This window comes from Schistocerca piceifrons, chromosome 2 (genome assembly GCF_021461385.2).
Source record: "Schistocerca piceifrons isolate TAMUIC-IGC-003096 chromosome 2, iqSchPice1.1, whole genome shotgun sequence".
NCBI classification, from domain to species: Eukaryota; Metazoa; Arthropoda; class Insecta; order Orthoptera; family Acrididae; genus Schistocerca; species Schistocerca piceifrons.
The window spans coordinates 42,054,485-42,070,507 of record NC_060139.1 but is presented as its reverse complement, the minus strand read 5'-3'; the positions used below and the strand labels follow the sequence as shown (position 1 = coordinate 42,070,507).

General features: G+C 50.5%; 10 non-coding genes across 10 annotated transcripts; 8 read left to right on the top strand and 2 right to left on the bottom strand.

Moving 5' to 3' along the window:
• The first annotated feature begins 2,618 nt into the window (after window positions 1-2,618).
• On the top strand, window positions 2,619-2,691 carry Trnav-cac. The gene has a single exon. It is a non-coding gene; the product is annotated as a tRNA-Val (tRNA).
• Window positions 2,692-2,849: 158 nt separating this feature from the next.
• On the top strand, window positions 2,850-2,922 carry Trnav-aac. The gene has a single exon. It is a non-coding gene; the product is annotated as a tRNA-Val (tRNA).
• Window positions 2,923-3,115: 193 nt separating this feature from the next.
• Window positions 3,116-3,187, bottom strand: Trnap-agg. The gene has a single exon. It is a non-coding gene; the product is annotated as a tRNA-Pro (tRNA).
• Window positions 3,188-3,675: 488 nt separating this feature from the next.
• Window positions 3,676-3,748, top strand: Trnav-cac. Its single transcript has one exon. It is a non-coding gene; the product is annotated as a tRNA-Val (tRNA).
• A 158-nt stretch (window positions 3,749-3,906) lies between these two features.
• On the top strand, window positions 3,907-3,979 carry Trnav-aac. The gene has a single exon. It is a non-coding gene; the product is annotated as a tRNA-Val (tRNA).
• Window positions 3,980-9,977: 5,998 nt separating this feature from the next.
• Window positions 9,978-10,050, top strand: Trnav-cac. The gene has a single exon. It is a non-coding gene; the product is annotated as a tRNA-Val (tRNA).
• A 158-nt stretch (window positions 10,051-10,208) lies between these two features.
• Trnav-aac lies at window positions 10,209-10,281 on the top strand. The gene has a single exon. It is a non-coding gene; the product is annotated as a tRNA-Val (tRNA).
• A 193-nt stretch (window positions 10,282-10,474) lies between these two features.
• Window positions 10,475-10,546, bottom strand: Trnap-agg. The gene has a single exon. It is a non-coding gene; the product is annotated as a tRNA-Pro (tRNA).
• A 488-nt stretch (window positions 10,547-11,034) lies between these two features.
• Trnav-cac lies at window positions 11,035-11,107 on the top strand. Its single transcript has one exon. It is a non-coding gene; the product is annotated as a tRNA-Val (tRNA).
• Window positions 11,108-11,265: 158 nt separating this feature from the next.
• Trnav-aac lies at window positions 11,266-11,338 on the top strand. The gene has a single exon. It is a non-coding gene; the product is annotated as a tRNA-Val (tRNA).
• The last annotated feature ends 4,685 nt before the right edge of the window (window positions 11,339-16,023 follow it).

The following is a 16,023-nucleotide window of genomic DNA, read 5'->3' as shown; positions in this document are numbered from 1 at the left end:
TTAAAAACAGTTTGAAATCCAGGTAGAGAGAGATCAGAAAACAACACTTCCTGCAAAAACACTACGTCCGCACAGGCGTCGTAAATAAACTGCCGCAAAGAGGCAATGCGAACGTCCGACTCAATACGGTTAACATTTAAGGTAAGAAAGGTGTATACTTGAACCATAGAGAGAAAAGCGAGAAAACAAATCACCTACACCGACGCACCAGCGTCACAGTCCATAGCAGGGGTGACGGAGGCATCCGAGGGAGGGGGACTGCTACCCCGTTCCGTGGATCCCTTACGTTTCGGTTTTTTACGAACAGCATTAACGTTCGGCTGAACGCGTAACTTGCGTCGGCTGACGGGCAAGGAAACTTCAGCCGCCGGTGACGTAGGAGGGTCAAGTTCTGTATCCGACACCACCCGCGCCGGTCCACATGCGGGATCCGGGGTCGCGGGGGAAACATCCGACAAAACGGAATGGTCAACACCTGCACCAGCTTCCGGCAAACATGGACTGCACGGAGGCGAAACGTGAGCAGGAAGGTCCGAGGCCGCAGAGTTGGAAGGAAGCGGAGCAGCTCCGCTGGCAGAGGTATGGGGCAGCGAAGCAGGAAGTTGTCGCGGCTCCACTTGTTGTGACATCGAAGTCGGTTCGGAAGACGGCGCCAACAGGCCCGACCGACGACCCGACTCGAGAGAAGCTGCGTCGGAGGCCGGAGGGGCGCCAGCAGCCGCCACCGGAACCGCTACCTCAGGAGGGCAGGGAGCAGCTACAGTACACAGTGGCTCGGAGGATGCCGGTCGCTCGGACTGGGGCATCTCAGGGAGATCCTCATCCGTACTATTTCCATCGTGTGGGCGACGCCTCTTATTATTCAAAAGTGGCACACCCACCTGAGGGACAGACGGAACAACATCAGATTTAGCACGCAAAGGAGGAAATTCTGTGTCAGGGGTGCGCAAAACCTGTGGCGGGGCGCTACTACCACTGGACTGTGCTACACCAAGAGCAGAACCACCTGCAACGAGGTCAGCGACCGTTAACTTGCGACGCTGTTCGAGAGAATTTTTTAAAACAAAAACTCTCCGCGGACAGTCGGTACGCACGTGACCACTTTCATTGCACAAAAAACAGGTGCCAACCTGACCACTATATGTTACATGGACACGATATCCACCGATCTGCAGGTGAGATGGAATATTCTGCTTAACGTGCATTTCGACTGAACGAATACCACTGTAACATTGCAGGCGATGTTGGCTTGACCAGCGTTCAAGGCGAATGCTCTTTACATCACCATACTTCTGTAGACCCTCCTTAAGATAGACATTATCCACCTCCGGTGGAAGGTTGTAAACACGAACATTGGTATACGTGATGGAAGCATTGGAAAGCAGCACGGTACTTACAGAATCATCCCGATGCCGAAAGAGAACTTGATGACCATATTTAGAAAGAATTTTATCAACCTGAAGTGGGTCCATAAACTTAACAAAGAAAACATATAGTTCGGTATCAAAATAAGCAGTGTGCACCTGATCCGAATGAACACCAAAGGTATCTACCAACCAATCATGTATCTCAAGAGAACTAGGTTGCACATGGCGGGTTGACTTGTCAAAAGCAAAACTAACTGTAGCCTGACGAGGAATAACCTGGGACGACATTTTCAAAATATGCGGTCGAAACCGCTACACAAAAAACACTGAAATAAGGACAGAAAGTAACACAAGGTACGAAACAACGACGGAGAAACACTCACAGAAGTTGCAACACAACACGTAAACAAAAACGATAGTCCACTATACGTAACGCTACGGCGGAGCGGAAGACTAGGCACGTCCACACTGCACGGCGTCTAAAGCGGAACTGAACCCCTAGACCAACGAGCCCTGTGACAGCGTGAACGCCAATTATTTCAGCAAACTGCATCCCTCGAAGTCGTCCAGGGTGCTCTTTGAGTCTGGTGCGGCTGGCGGGATGGGGAAGGTGCTTTCTGCCGGCAGTGCTGTTCTTCGACAGACTGTGTGGCGACACCGTGGGTCGCGGGCAGCACCGTTCTCGTAGGTGCCGTGGCCCGCGGTCGGCGGCCTTCCAGGGCTATTGGCATCTTCATGTAGAGCTGCCGCCGGGTGCGCACTGCCTGCTGCTAAGGAGGTGATTGTTTTTGCTGATGTGACTTGCAATAACGACTGCGCGAAACGCCGCTATCTCGTTGGGGATGCTACGACATACACCCTCTCGAGCACCCCGAATACTTGTTGAGCCCTCGGCTACGATGGGTTTCAGGCTGTCAAATGAACTACGGTGTGTGCATGCGCGGACGGGAGAAAGGCTGAGGCGTCTTCGAGTGTACAAGGATGGACAGAGCGTATCCGCCGGGTGCGCACTGCCTGCTGCGAAGGAGGTGATTGTTTTTGCTGATGTGACTTGCAATAACGACTGCGCGAAACGCCGCTATCTCGTTGGGGATGCTACGACATACACCCTCTCGAGCACCCCGAATACTTGTTGAGCCCTCGGCTACGATGGGTTTCAGGCTGTCAAATGAACTATGGTGTGTGCATGCGCGGACGGGAGAAAGGCTGAGGCGTCTTCGAGTGTACAAGGATGGACACAGCGTATCCGTCGTTTCCGTAGTGTAGCGGTTATCACGTCTGCTTCACACGCAGAAGGTCCCCGGTTCGATCCCGGGCGGGAACAGTATTTTCCTGCCTATGTCGCATACTACTCGAGTGAGCGACGTCGTGTGTGGATCTGCTACATGTACCTTCGTCATGCAAGTGCCGCATTTACTGAATTTTTAAGTTACGATGGCAACCTTGCTACAAGTTCTCTGAGAAGCAAGAACGAAAGCAGTAGTTTCCGTGGTGTAGCGGTTATCACGTCTGCCTAACACGCAGAAGGTCCCCGGTTCGATCCCGGGCGGAAACACTTTTTCATCACTTTAAACAAGACATACCGACAAGCATTTGCCACGTTCTGTACCTAAAGCTTGGCAATCACCTTCATACGTCGGACCAGACGGTCATTTCTTTACACCAAGTATGAAATTCACTTTACACTGACGGGCAGCTTTTTGCGCTGACTCAGCCACCTACGTGCGACCAGTTTGCACAAAACGCTAGGGCTCGTCCGGGATTTGAACCCGGGACCTCCTGCACCCTAAGCAGGAATCATACCCCTAGCCCAACGAGCCCTGTGACAGCGTGAACGCCAATTATTTCAGCAAACTGCATCCCTCGAAGTCGTCCAGGGTGCTCTTTGAGTCTGGTGCGGCTGGCGGGATGGGGAAGGTGCTTTCTGCCGGCAGTGCTGATCTTCGACAGACTGTGTGGCGACACCGTGGGTCGCGGGCAGCACCGTTCTCGTAGGTGCCGTGGCCCGCGGTCGGCGGCCTTCCAGGGCTATTGGCATCTTCATGTAGAGCTGCCGCCGGGTGCGCACTGCCTGCTGCTAAGGAGGTGATTGTTTTTGCTGATGTGACTTGCAATAACGACTGCGCGAAACGCCGCTATCTCGTTGGGGATGCTACGACATACACCCTCTCGAGCACCCCGAATACTTGTTGAGCCCTCGGCTACGATGGGTTTCAGGCTGTCAAATGAACTATTGTGTGTGCATGCGCGGACGGGAGAAAGGCTGAGGCGTCTTCGAGTGTACAAGGATGGACACAGCGTATCCGTCGTTTCCGTAGTGTAGCGGTTATCACGTCTGCTTCACACGCAGAAGGTCCCCGGTTCGATCCCGGGCGGGAACAGTATTTTCCTGCCTATGTCGCATACTACTCGAGTGAGCCACGTCGTGTGTGGATCTGCTACATGTACCTTCGTCATGCAAGTGCCGCATTTACTGAATTTTTAAGTTACGATGGCAACCTTGCTACAAGTTCTCTGAGAAGCAAGAACGAAAGCAGTAGTTTCCGTGGTGTAGCGGTTATCACGTCTGCCTAACACGCAGAAGGTCCCCGGTTCGATCCCGGGCGGAAACACTTTTTCATCACTTTAAACAAGACATACCGACAAGCATTTGCCACGTTCTGTACCTAAAGCTTGGCAATCACCTTCATACGTCGGACCAGACGGTCATTTCTTTACATCAAGTATGAAATTCACTTTACACTGACGGGCAGCTTTTTGCGCTGACTCAGCCACCTACGTGCGACCAGTTTGCACAAAACGCTAGGGCTCGTCCGGGATTTGAACCCGGGACCTCCTGCACCCTAAGCAGGAATCATACCCCTTTTTTTTTTTTTTTTTTTCCCAAAGCAGGAATCATACCCCTTTTTTTTTTTTTTTTTTTTTACAGTACTGAAATTAAAATCCTAAAACATGACTATATAATGTAGACTGCTGACTGAAATAAAGATTAAAACACGTAAAACTTCAGTCCTGGTGTAGAGAAGAAACATATATAAAGGCGGCAAATCCAGAAACAGTATAAAAGAAAATGGCGCACACAGGTGACCTTAGCCAACACCCTCTCTTTCAAATGTCAGGCTAAACATATTGGCAAAATCGTCTCGGAGGCCTGGCAATCGCAAGCGCTGCCAGTAAGCAGTAAGCATGTACTGCCGAAACGCTAGGTGTCCATCCTCTTCATGACAACTGTTGACAAAATGTACGAAATGGCCAATCAACCACATGACGGTATGGAGCTTCGTCCGCGGAAAAAAGGAAGAATCGGGCCGGACGATGATGTCAATAGTATAAGCGGCTTCAGCAGACCTAGTGACAAAAGCAAGTTGTTTCCTGAGCCAACGCCAATTAGCAAGGTGCCCACAGCAGGTGAATCGATGTTCAAAGGTATCCAGGAGACCACACCGAGTACAGGTGTCCGTGTCAGAAAGACCAATACGGTGCAGTCGTACATTGGTGGGAACCAAATTATTTATTACCCTATACCACGTGGACGCCACGGCCATAGAGTGGATCGGCAGACTAACGTTCTTCCAGACGTTCCTCCAGGACACAGATGGAGACGCCAGTTCTATTGGATTGGGACCGGCCAGCCCCTCCCAGCGGGCAATCAAGCCCTTGGTCGTTGGCACCGGTCGCCGCAAGAAGACGTCACCGAGGTAACTCACCGCAATGTAAAATTCCCGAATGTGTTTCAACTTAAAATTTAGGCGTCCGACATCGACAGGTGGAGCAAGGCTCGCCGGACGCACAACAGTAAAAAGCCTGGATGTAATCGAAGTCACTTCTTGCGTAACAATTAGAGTCGTTCGGCGGACGTACAAAGCAGACGCCTTGCGAGTAATGTCAGAGAGGCCCAAGCCTCCGGAGATACGCGGTTTCGTCATTACCTCGTAACGTAACTTGAATAGATGGCCCTTCCATATAAACCTGCTAGACAATTGGCGCAACCTTTTCGCCACCATCATGGGAAGTGGGAACAGCTGAGCAACATAATAAGCTTTACATAGAACGTAGGTGTCTAAAATTCTGACTTTTTGCAAAATGGTAGCAGAGCGCTGCTCATGGACCATCACAGCCCCCTGTATCTTCTCGGTGACAGATTTCCAATTGAGAGCCGCCATTTTTAGAGGACACCGATCAATGATAATCCCCAAGGACGTATGGCGATCGACAAAAGTGGCCCAAGGGACGTCAGCATCGCGAAATCCTCGAATATCAAGGAACTTACATTTACCCTGATTGAGACGCGCTCCAGAGACACGACAGTATGCATCAACCGCCCCTTTCAACAACGGGATATCATCACGTTGACGGAGGAGAACAACGACATCATCCGCATATGCCTTAACAGAGAGCTTCCCACCAGAGAGGGACATACCCTGAAGCTTGAGAGCAATAGTCCGAAGCAGCGGTTCCAGGGACAATACGAATAAAGACATAGAGAGCGGACTACCCTGAGGCACTCCGCGGCGGATAGCAATGGGCGGCGTCAGCTGCCCATTGACTGACACCCGAGCTGTTATTCCCCTATACAAATTGCCAAGAACACCACGTGATGAAGCGTTAAAACCTATTGTACCTAAAACACGATCTAAAAACACATGACTGACGTGATCAAAAGCCTTATAAAAATCAAGGAAGGCAAAGGCACAATGTATGTTTGTAACCGCCGCAACCGAGACAACATCCCGATATTCGGCTACTGGTGTCAGAATAGATCTATCATGAAAACAACATTGATGTGCACCAATCACACCCCGAAGCAGAGAAGACAACCGGCTATTGAGCGCTCTAGCAGCTGTCTTATAGTCAAAATTCAGCAATGTGAGCGGACGAAGATTGGCAGCAGATAAACGACCAGAGGACTTCGGGATTAAAACAATTTACCCTACTTTAAAATCGGCAGGCACATCCATCCCCCTGACAATCTCATTTAAAATCTGCGTAAAAATGCCACCCAAAAGAGGCCAAAAACGGAGATAAAATTCTTTAGGCAGGCCGTCTGGACCCGGCGATTTACTGGACGGAGAGCGAGCAATAAGATCGAAAACATCATCTACCTGGAACTCCCGGAGAAATTCGCCGTTCGCGTCAGGCGCGATCGTCGCAGTGAGATCCCCAAAGACATCATCCGAAAGAGACTCACCAGAATCATCGGCAGAATATAGACTAGTGTAATACTGATGAAGAGCACGAACCATTTCCTCCTGTGCAATAAGCTGTCGCCCATCATCCACCGTAAGAGAAGAGATGAAGGAGCGACGACGACGAGTCTGATGCCGTAGCAGGTGGTACAAGGATGTCAGTTCACCTTCAACAAGAGAGTGAGGTTTCGACTTAACTCGCAGACCATCCATCTGTCGTCGTTTAAGGCTCAAGAGCTTGGCTTTAATACGACGAACATCATGGATCCGCAGTGGAGAGGCACCCGCCGCGTCATATAGTTCACGCAGGACAGAGTAGTAATATTCATACGTGTTCTTAAAATCACGCGACCTAGCAGCACAGTAGAAAATCAAAGTCTGACGAATCTTGGGCTTGGCAAACGCAGTCCACCAAACCAGCAAGGAGGGGTATCGCGGGACAGAGCGAAGACATCGCTCCCACACGCCACTTATAACATCATCCATAGCACTGTCGGCAAGGTGGGAAACATTTAACATCCACTGGGAACGATAAAGTTTTGCAGGTTGGCGACTAAGATTTACAGTTGCAGTAAAAGCACAATGGTCAGAAAAACTAGTAGGAATAACATCGACAGAAAGAATTTTATCACATAAAAAATCAGATAAATAGAATCTGTCGAGTCTACTGCATGAGGACGCGGTAAAAAACGTATATTTCACCAGGGTTGGATATTTGTGTTCCCAAACATCACGCAGATGCATCGTACGAACTAAGTCATGTAAATCACGGCAATAATTTAAATTGGGGGACTGGTCTGCAGGGCGTAAAACACAATTAAAATCGCCTCCGAGCAGGAGACTCCGAGGACTCTGGCGCAAAAGATAAATAAGCTCTTCTTTATAAAAGCGCGATCGAGCCACAGTGTGACCCGAACCAGAGGGGGCATACAAAACAACGAGGCGGAGATCAAAAAGACGACAACCAATCCCACGGCCAGAGTCAAGGAATTCAATGTCAGTAATAGGAATGCCCTCTCGAAAGAAAAGAGCAGTTCCTGTTGAATATTCCGGCGCGACATTAAAAACAGTTTGAAATCCAGGTAGAGAGAGATCAGAAAACAACACTTCCTGCAAAAACACTACGTCCGCACAGGCGTCGTAAATAAACTGCCGCAAAGAGGCAATGCGAACGTCGGACTCAATACGGTTAACATTTAAGGTAAGAAAGGTGTATGCTTGAACCATAGAGAGAAAAGCGAGAAAACAAATCACCTACACCGACGCACCAGCGTCACAGTCCATAGCAGGGGTGACAGAGGCATCCGAGGGAGGGGGACTGCTACCCCGTTCCGCGGATCCCTTACGTTTCGGTTTTTTACGAACAGCATTAACGTTCGGCTGAACGCGTAACTTGCGTCGGCTGACGGGCAAGGAAACTTCAGCCGCCGGTGACGTAGGAGGGTCAAGTTCTGTATCCGACACCACCCGCGCCGGTCCACATGCGGGATCCGGGGTCGCGGGGGAAACATCCGACAAAACGGAATGGTCAACACCTGCTCTAGCTTCCGGCAAACATGGACTGCACGGAGGCGAAACGTGAGCAGGAAGGTCCGAGGCCGCAGAGTTGGAAGGAAGCGGAGCAGCTCCGCTGGCAGAGGTATGGGGCAGCGAAGCAGGAAGTTGTCGCGGCTCCACTTGTTGTGACATCGAAGTCGGTTCGGAAGACGGCGCCAACAGGCCCGACCGACGACCCGACTCGAGAGAAGCTGCGTCGGAGGCCGGAGGGGCGCCAGCAGCCGCCACCGGAACCGCTACCTCAGGAGGGCAGGGAGCAGCTACAGTACACAGTGGCTCGGAGGATGCCGGTCGCTCGGACTGGGGCATCTCAGGGAGATCCTCATCCGTACTATTTCCATCGTGTGGGCGACGCCTCTTATTATTCAAAAGTGGCACACCCACCTGAGGGACAGACGGAACAACATCAGATTTAGCACGCAAAGGAGGAAATTCTGTATCAGGGGTGCGCAAAACCTGTGGAGGGGCGCTACTACCACTGGACTGTGCTACACCAAGAGCAGAACCACCTGCAACGAGGTCAGCGACCGTTAACTTGCGACGCTGTTCGAGAGAATTTTTTAAAACAAAAACTCTCCGCGGACAGTCGGTACGCACGTGACCACTTTCATTGCACAAAAAACAGGTGCCCACCTGACCACTATATGTTACATGGACACGATATCCACCGATCTGCAGGTGAGATGGAATATTCTGCTTAACGTGCATTTCGACTGAACGAATACCACTGTAACATTGCAGGCGATGTTGGCTTGACCAGCGTTCAAGGCGAATGCTCTTTACATCACCATACTTCTGTAGACCCTCCTTAAGATAGACATTATCCACCTCCGGTGGAAGGTTGTAAACACGAACATTGTACGTGATGGAAGCATTGGAAAGCAGCACGGTACTTACAGAATCATCCCGATGCCGAAAGAGAACTTGATGACCATATTTAGAAAGAATTTTATCAACCTGAAGTGGGTCCATAAACTTAACAAAGAAAACATACAGTTCGGTATCAAAATAAGCAGTGTGCACCTGATCCGAATGAACACCAAAGGTATCTACCAACCAATCATGAATCTCAAGAGAACTAGGTTGCACATGGCGGGTTGACTTGTCAAAAGCAAAACTAACTGTAGCCTGACGAGGAATAACCTGGGACGACATTTTCAAAATATGCGGTCGAAACCGCTACACAAAAAAACACTGAAATAAGGACAGAAAGTAACACAAGGTACGAAACAACGACGGAGAAACACTCACAGAAGTTGCAACACAACACGTAAACAAAAACGATAGTCCACTATACGTAACGCTACGGCGGAGCGGAAGACTAGGCACGTCCACACTGCACGGCGTCTAAAGCGGAACTGCCCCTAGACCAACGAGCCCTGTAACAGCGTGAACGCCAATTATTTCAGCAAACTGCATCCCTCGAAGTCGTCCAGGGTGCTCTTTGAGTCTGGTGCGGCTGGCGGGATGGGGAAGGTGCTTTCTGCCGGCAGTGCTGATCTTCGACAGACTGTGTGGCGACACCGTGGGTCGCGGGCAGCACCGTTCTCGTAGGTGCCGTGGCCCGCGGTCGGCGGCCTTCCAGGGCTATTGGCATCTTCATGTAGAGCTGCCGCCGGGTGCGCACTGCCTGCTGCTAAGGAGGTGATTGTTTTTGCTGATGTGACTTGCAATAACGACTGCGCGAAACGCCGCTATCTCGTTGGGGATGCTACGACATACACCCTCTCGAGCACCCCGAATACTTGTTGAGCCCTCGGCTACGATGGGTTTCAGGCTGTCAAATGAACTATGGTGTGTGCATGCGCGGACGGGAGAAAGGCTGAGGCGTCTTAGAGTGTACAAGGATGGACAGAGCGTATCCGTCGTTTCCGTAGTGTAGCGGTTATCACGTCTGCTTCACACGCAGAAGGTCCCCGGTTCGATCCCGGGCGGGAACAGTATTTTCCTGCCTATGTCGCATACTACTCGAGTGAGCCACGTCGTGTGTGGATCTGCTACATGTACCTTCGTCATGCAAGTGCCGCATTTACTGAATTTTTAAGTTACGATGGCAACCTTGCTACAAGTTCTCTGAGAAGCAAGAACGAAAGCAGTAGTTTCCGTGGTGTAGCGGTTATCACGTCTGCCTAACACGCAGAAGGTCCCCGGTTCGATCCCGGGCGGAAACACTTTTTCATCACTTTAAACAAGACATACCGACAAGCATTTGCCACGTTCTGTACCTAAAGCTTGGCAATCACCTTCATACGTCGGACCAGACGGTCATTTCTTTACACCAAGTATGAAATTCACTTTACACTGACGGGCAGCTTTTTGCGCTGACTCAGCCACCTACGTGCGACCAGTTTGCACAAAACGCTAGGGCTCGTCCGGGATTTGAACCCGGGACCTCCTGCACCCTAAGCAGGAATCATACCCCTAGCCCAACGAGCCCTGTGACAGCGTGAACGCCAATTATTTCAGCAAACTGCATCCCTCGAAGTCGTCCAGGGTGCTCTTTGAGTCTGGTGCGGCTGGCGGGATGGGGAAGGTGCTTTCTGCCGGCAGTGCTGATCTTCGACAGACTGTGTGGCGACACCGTGGGTCGCGGGCAGCACCGTTCTCGTAGGTGCCGTGGCCCGCGGTCGGCGGCCTTCCAGGGCTATTGGCATCTTCATGTAGAGCTGCCGCCGGGTGCGCACTGCCTGCTGCTAAGGAGGTGATTGTTTTTGCTGATGTGACTTGCAATAACGACTGCGCGAAACGCCGCTATCTCGTTGGGGATGCTACGACATACACCCTCTCGAGCACCCCGAATACTTGTTGAGCCCTCGGCTACGATGGGTTTCAGGCTGTCAAATGAACTATTGTGTGTGCATGCGCGGACGGGAGAAAGGCTGAGGCGTCTTCGAGTGTACAAGGATGGACACAGCGTATCCGTCGTTTCCGTAGTGTAGCGGTTATCACGTCTGCTTCACACGCAGAAGGTCCCCGGTTCGATCCCGGGCGGGAACAGTATTTTCCTGCCTATGTCGCATACTACTCGAGTGAGCCACGTCGTGTGTGGATCTGCTACATGTACCTTCGTCATGCAAGTGCCGCATTTACTGAATTTTTAAGTTACGATGGCAACCTTGCTACAAGTTCTCTGAGAAGCAAGAAGGAAAGCAGTAGTTTCCGTGGTGTAGCGGTTATCACGTCTGCCTAACACGCAGAAGGTCCCCGGTTCGATCCCGGGCGGAAACACTTTTTCATCACTTTAAACAAGACATACCGACAAGCATTTGCCACGTTCTGTACCTAAAGCTTGGCAATCACCTTCATACGTCGGACCAGACGGTCATTTCTTTACATCAAGTATGAAATTCACTTTACACTGACGGGCAGCTTTTTGCGCTGACTCAGCCACCTACGTGCGACCAGTTTGCACAAAACGCTAGGGCTCGTCCGGGATTTGAACCCGGGACCTCCTGCACCCTAAGCAGGAATCATACCCCTTTTTTTTTTTTTTTTTTTCCCAAAGCAGGAATCATACCCCTTTTTTTTTTTTTTTTTTTTTACAGTACTGAAATTAAAATCCTAAAACATGACTATATAATGTAGACTGCTGACTGAAATAAAGATTAAAACACGTAAAACTTCAGTCCTGGTGTAGAGAAGAAACATATATAAAGGCGGCAAATCCAGAAACAGTATAAAAGAAAATGGCGCACACAGGTGACCTTAGCCAACACCCTCTCTTTCAAATGTCAGGCTAAGCATATTGGCAAAATCGTCTCGGAGGCCTGGCAATCGCAAGCGCTGCCAGTAAGCAGTAAGCATGTACTGCCGAAACGCTAGGTGTCCATCCTCTTCATGACAACTGTTGACAAAATGTACGAAATGGCCAATCAACCACATGACGGTATGGAGCTTCGTCCGCGGAAAAAAGGAAGAATCGGGCCGGACGATGATGTCAATAGTATAAGCGGCTTCAGCAGACCTAGTGACAAAAGCAAGTTGTTTCCTGAGCCAACGCCAATTAGCAAGGTGCCCACAGCAGGTGAATCGATGTTCAAAGGTATCCAGGAGACCACACCGAGTACAGGTGTCCGTGTCAGAAAGACCAATACGGTGCAGTCGTACATTGGTGGGAACCAAATTATTTATTACCCTATACCACGTGGACGCCACGGCCATAGAGTGGATCGGCAGACTAACGTTCTTCCAGACGTTCCTCCAGGACACAGATGGAGACGCCAGTTCTATTGGATTGGGACCGGCCAGCCCCTCCCAGCGGGCAATCAAGCCCTTGGTCGTTGGCACCGGTCGCCGCAAGAAGACGTCACCGAGGTAACTCACCGCAATGTAAAATTCCCGAATGTGTTTCAACTTAAAATTTAGGCGTCCGACATCGACAGGTGGAGCAAGGCTCGCCGGACGCACAACAGTAAAAAGCCTGGATGTAATCGAAGTCACTTCTTGCGTAACAATTAGAGTCGTTCGGCGGACGTACAAAGCAGACGCCTTGCGAGTAATGTCAGAGAGGCCCAAGCCTCCGGAGAGACGCGGTTTCGTCATTACCTCGTAACGTAACTTGAATAGATGGCCCTTCCATATAAACCTGCTAGACAATTGGCGCAACCTTTTCGCCACCATCATGGGAAGTGGGAACAGCTGAGCAACATAATAAGCTTTACATAGAACGTAGGTGTCTAAAATTCTGACTTTTTGCAAAATGGTAGCAGAGCGCTGCTCATGGACCATCACAGCCCCCTGTATCTTCTCGGTGACAGATTTCCAATTGAGAGCCGCCATTTTTAGAGGACACCGATCAATGATAATCCCCAAGGACGTATGGCGATCGACAAAAGTGGCCCAAGGGACGTCAGCATCGCGAAATCCTCGAATATCAAGGAACTTACATTTACCCTGATTGAGACGCGCTCCAGAGACACGACAGTATGCATCAACCGCCCCTTTCAACAACGGGATATCATCACGTTGACGGAGGAGAACAACGACATCATCCGCATATGCCTTAACAGAGAGCTTCCCACCAGAGAGGGACATACCCTGAAGCTTGAGAGCAATAGTCCGAAGCAGCGGTTCCAGGGACAATACGAATAAAGACATAGAGAGCGGACTACCCTGAGGCACTCCGCGGCGGATAGCAATGGGCGGCGTCAGCTGCCCATTGACTGACACCCGAGCTGTTATTCCCCTATACAAATTGCCAAGAACACCACGTGATGAAGCGTTAAAACCTATTGTACCTAAAACACGATCTAAAAACACATGACTGACGTGATCAAAAGCCTTATAAAAATCAAGGAAGGCAAAGGCACAATGTATGTTTGTAACCGCCGCAACCGAGACAACATCCCGATATTCGGCTACTGGTGTCAGAATAGATCTATCATGAAAACAACATTGATGTGCACCAATCACACCCCGAAGCAGAGAAGACAACCGGCTATTGAGCGCTCTAGCAGCTGTCTTATAGTCAAAATTCAGCAATGTGAGCGGACGAAGATTGGCAGCAGATAAACGACCAGAGGACTTCGGGATTAAAACAATTTACCCTACTTTAAAATCGGCAGGCACATCCATCCCCCTGACAATCTCATTTAAAATCTGCGTAAAAATGCCACCCAAAAGAGGCCAAAAACGGAGATAAAATTCTTTAGGCAGGCCGTCTGGACCCGGCGATTTACTGGACGGAGAGCGAGCAATAAGATCGAAAACATCATCTACCTGGAACTCCCGGAGAAATTCGCCGTTCGCGTCAGGCGCGATCGTCGCAGTGAGATCCCCAAAGACATCATCCGAAAGAGACTCACCAGAATCATCGGCAGAATATAGACTAGTGTAATACTGATGAAGAGCACGAACCATTTCCTCCTGTGCAATAAGCTGTCGCCCATCATCCACCGTAAGAGAAGAGATGAAGGAGCGACGACGACGAGTCTGATGCCGTAGCAGGTGGTACAAGGATGTCAGTTCACCTTCAACAAGAGAGTGAGGTTTCGACTTAACTCGCAGACCATCCATCTGTCGTCGTTTAAGGCTCAAGAGCTTGGCTTTAATACGACGAACATCATGGATCCGCAGTGGAGAGGCACCCGCCGCGTCATGTAGTTCACGCAGGACAGAGTAGTAATATTCATACGTGTTCTTAAAATCACGCGACCTAGCAGCACAGTAGAAAATCAAAGTCTGACGAATCTTGGGCTTGGCAAACGCAGTCCACCAAACCAGCAAGGAGGGGTATCGCGGGACAGAGCGAAGACATCGCTCCCACACGCCACTTATAACATCATCCATAGCACTGTCGGCAAGGTGGGAAACATTTAACATCCACTGGGAACGATAAAGTTTTGCAGGTTGGCGACTAAGATTTACAGTTGCAGTAAAAGCACAATGGTCAGAAAAACTAGTAGGAATAACATCGACAGAAAGAATTTTATCACATAAAAAATCAGATAAATAGAATCTGTCGAGTCTACTGCATGAGGACGCGGTAAAAAACGTATATTTCACCAGGGTTGGATATTTGTGTTCCCAAACATCACGCAGATGCATCGTACGAACTAAGTCATGTAAATCACGGCAATAATTTAAATTGGGGGACTGGTCTGCAGGGCGTAAAACACAATTAAAATCGCCTCCGAGCAGGAGACTCCGAGGACTCTGGCGCAAAAGATAAATAAGCTCTTCTTTATAAAAGCGCGATCGAGCCACAGTGTGACCCGAACCAGAGGGGGCATACAAAACAACGAGGCGGAGATCAAAAAGACGACAACCAATCCCACGGCCAGAGTCAAGGAATTCAATGTCAGTAATAGGAATGCCCTCTCGAAAGAAAAGAGCAGTTCCTGTTGAATATTCCGGCGCGACATTAAAAACAGTTTGAAATCCAGGTAGAGAGAGATCAGAAAACAACACTTCCTGCAAAAACACTACGTCCGCACAGGCGTCGTAAATAAACTGCCGCAAAGAGGCAATGCGAACGTCGGACTCAATACGGTTAACATTTAAGGTAAGAAAGGTGTATGCTTGAACCATAGAGAGAAAAGCGAGAAAACAAATCACCTACACCGACGCACCAGCGTCACAGTCCATAGCAGGGGTGACAGAGGCATCCGAGGGAGGGGGACTGCTACCCCGTTCCGCGGATCCCTTACGTTTCGGTTTTTTACGAACAGCATTAACGTTCGGCTGAACGCGTAACTTGCGTCGGCTGACGGGCAAGGAAACTTCAGCCGCCGGTGACGTAGGAGGGTCAAGTTCTGTATCCGACACCACCCGCGCCGGTCCACATGCGGGATCCGGGGTCGCGGGGGAAACATCCGACAAAACGGAATGGTCAACACCTGCTCTAGCTTCCGGCAAACATGGACTGCACGGAGGCGAAACGTGAGCAGGAAGGTCCGAGGCCGCAGAGTTGGAAGGAAGCGGAGCAGCTCCGCTGGCAGAGGTATGGGGCAGCGAAGCAGGAAGTTGTCGCGGCTCCACTTGTTGTGACATCGAAGTCGGTTCGGAAGACGGCGCCAACAGGCCCGACCGACGACCCGACTCGAGAGAAGCTGCGTCGGAGGCCGGAGGGGCGCCAGCAGCCGCCACCGGAACCGCTACCTCAGGAGGGCAGGGAGCAGCTACAGTACACAGTGGCTCGGAGGATGCCGGTCGCTCGGACTGGGGCATCTCAGGGAGATCCTCATCCGTACTATTTCCATCGTGTGGGCGACGCCTCTTATTATTCAAAAGTGGCACACCCACCTGAGGGACAGACGGAACAACATCAGATTTAGCACGCAAAGGAGGAAATTCTGTATCAGGGGTGCGCAAAACCTGTGGAGGGGCGCTACTACCACTGGACTGTGCTACACCAAGAGCAGAACCACCTGCAACGAGGTCAGCGACCGTTAACTTGCGACGCTGTTCGAGAG